Genomic DNA, 3,164 nt, shown 5'->3' on the forward strand with positions numbered 1-3,164 from the left:
CAATTTAAGTACAATTAAGTCAGATTTTATACTTTGCTGACTTATAACATGGTGTCAAAGGTATCTTGATAGACTGGCCTTGAACAAAATTAGTCCCACACAATGACCCATTATGTTCTTTGAGATATTCTTGAACAAATATACAAAAAGTAATTTGATTCACAAACCTTATAACCAAAAACAATTTTTCAAATTAATGCACAATCTTCCAAATAAATCTGGTAATATTTATCTAACTGTTATTTTCCTTAAAGGTAATGGTTCCAATGCCAAACAAGTGAAAATTATAGAAGAATGGAAACAGTGATATAAACTTGCTTGGTTTAATTATAATGTTATAAGATTCCAGATCCAGACTGTTTTATGTCAATGAATTTTGTTGATACTGACCTGTATTTCAACTGTAGTTAATTTTAAGTTGATGTTAAGTTGTTTTTCGTAATCTAAGGTGTTCCAAGTCCTTTCTGTGTCACCCCAGACTCTCAATTTCTGAGTGTTATGTAAGTTTAAATCCAAATGTACGACTTACATTTAACCTTCCTAACAGTTTTCTTTGTAGTTTCCAAATTGAATTTCAAATTCCCAAATGTTGTGGTTTAATCAGGTTACAACTGTTTCTGAAGTAAAGGTTTCCCTGTACCATGCTGCACCAGAATAAAAACAAATTGGGAGAGTATTTATGTAAAGTCTTTTAGGTAGTCAAATGTCCCAAGGCACTGTTAGACATACAGTACATAAATTTGGCACATTTGTATTATTTCCAACATTTCAGCCATTTTGGAAATATTGTCCATGTGGTGGTCGGTTACCTCAGCAGGTTAGAGCGTGGTGCTAATAACGCCAAGGTCATGGGTTCAATCCCCATACTGACCAAGTCCGTAGGATTCTAGCCACAACTTTAATGCTCTGTGTTCTGACTGGAAGTTTGCGTGGCCGTCTCTACTTCGAGGCAGCACGGTGGCTCAGTGGTTAGCACTGCTGCCTTACAGCGCCAGGGAGCTGGGTTTGATTCCACCCTTTGGTGACTGTCTGTGTGGAGTTTGCACATTCTTCTTGAGTCTGAGTGGGTTTCATCCGGGTATTCCGGTTTCCTCCCACAGTCCAAAGATGTGCAGGCTAGGAGGATTGGCCGTGCTAAATTGCCCATAGTGTTCTGGGATGTGTAGATTAGGTGTGGTATGGTGGGATGGGTCTGGATGGGATGCTCCGAGGGTCGGTGTGGACTTGTTGGGCTGAAGGGCCTGTTTCCACACTGTAGGGATTCTATGATTCTATGATTTTTAGAAATCATGTAATCTCGTGATTGGGTTTTCCATCATCAGATCAACGGCTGGAAATTGGCAATTCAAGAAATGAGATGGAAAATTTCTAGGTAATCTTGGTTAATCTTTTCAGAAGTCATTTAGAGCAATTGCAAATGATAAATTGTAAAATCAGTAACAGATTTGTTGAATAATCAAAAGCAAAGGGGGACTTTGAATGTGGTAGTTTCCCACTACAAAACAGCATCATTCAGTGGCTAGACTCTGCAGTTCAAACAGTTTTCAGTGTTTGCTGAGAATGAGCCCAGCACTTTACTGCACTGCTGAGATTATTATTGGAAATCCCATTTATGTACCACTCATATGGGAATAGTCACTGAAAAGTGTAATTGGTGGATTCTTTTAACATGAGCACATTTATATGAAAATAATGTTACATAACATTCTCAATGCAAGATGTTTTAGAATCATTGAATCCCTACAGTATGGAAGCAGGCCATTCAGCCTATCGAGTCCACATCAACCCTCTCAAGATCATCCCACCCAGCCCACCGCACTACTCTATCCCTGCATTTCCCATGGCCAATCCACTTAACCTGCACATCTTTGGACTGTGGGAGTAAACTCCACACAGACAGTTGTCCAAGGCTGGAACTGAACCTGGGTCACTGCTGCTGTGAGGCAGCAGTGCTAACGACTGAGCCACTATTAGGCATGCCAATTTTAACACCTTCAATATTTAGAGGGAATTGGAGAGTAAGGAAATGTAGGTAGAAAAATGACTGAAGAACTGCAAACAAGAGATGTTTTTAAATGGGAGCGTGGACAGTAGGGAGCGAGAAGAGGTAAGAATGAGGATGGGGGTCAGGATGGTTGTGGGGTGAGGGGGACAGTGAGGACAAGGGGTGGGAAAGTGAGGATGGGGAAGGGTGAGGACGAGGGGGCAGTGAGTGTGGAGCAGCGGGGGGTGGTGAAGGGAGCTGAGGGAACCACCAATCACTTCCTCCTCTCATTCACATCACTGCCAATGAAACCTTTATTGAATTACAACTATTCAAGCAATGTCTGCAGCTTCATTTTGCTGATCAGGTGATAAATGATCTCAAGAAGAGATCTTTGAAATTATTCCCTGCCATTATCAAGGAGGAGTTTCACAGAATTAATACATCTGGACTCTCCATGCGCAAATAGAAAGATCCAGAAAAGATCTGATGGCACTCAAAGACAGGCTCAAGGTAAGAATGAACCTTTGAATTCATACCAACAGAAACCAATGTCTATTGATAAGTTTTTGACAAGATGCTGCAACAAAGGGTATGAATGTAATTTATCTAAAGAAGAACCCTCAGGGAGGCTCATCAAATTAGCTATCACCATTACACTGATTAAAACCTGCAAGAAGGGTCTACTGAGCAAGGAAAAGGGCCATATTATCAGAGCTTGATTGAAGATGGATGCAAGCATGAAGTCATTGTGGCAAGATGGCCACTAAAATTTATTCAATTTTATTGATTCTTCAATACTTTCAAAAAACTTCTGTCATTAAAATCTTGCCTTTTGCAATATTGCAACCCCAGAAAAGACAAGATTCTGAAAGTGGATGCATTGCAAACAGACCTATGTATATGTCTTTTTGCAAAGTGAAAAACCTGTAACTTTGTTCATCACCTTTGCTCCATTCATTAACATACACAGATCCCTGTCCATGAAGGAGAAAGTGAGCTTTCCTTTCCTCTAGCTCATTGTTTGGTAACAACAGTTGAATACCATAGCATGAGAGGTCATTTCTGGCTTACAACATGGAAATTATATGCAGCTGGCCTTTAAATATGGAACCCAAGCATTGAAAGTGCATTATCCCAGCAGCAGCTAAATCTTCCACCTCTCTGGCTGTGTGATTCC

At 40.2% G+C, this 3,164-nt stretch overlaps 1 non-coding gene across 1 annotated transcript; it reads left to right on the top strand.

Annotated features, from left to right (window-relative positions):
• Positions 1-799: 799 nt before the first annotated feature.
• Positions 800-873, top strand: trnai-aau. The gene has a single exon. It is a non-coding gene; the product is annotated as a tRNA-Ile (tRNA).
• Positions 874-3,164: the final 2,291 nt, after the last annotated feature.

Source organism: Rhincodon typus, chromosome 18 (assembly GCF_021869965.1).
Source record: "Rhincodon typus isolate 14 chromosome 18, sRhiTyp1.1, whole genome shotgun sequence".
Classification (NCBI taxonomy): domain Eukaryota; kingdom Metazoa; phylum Chordata; class Chondrichthyes; order Orectolobiformes; family Rhincodontidae; genus Rhincodon; species Rhincodon typus.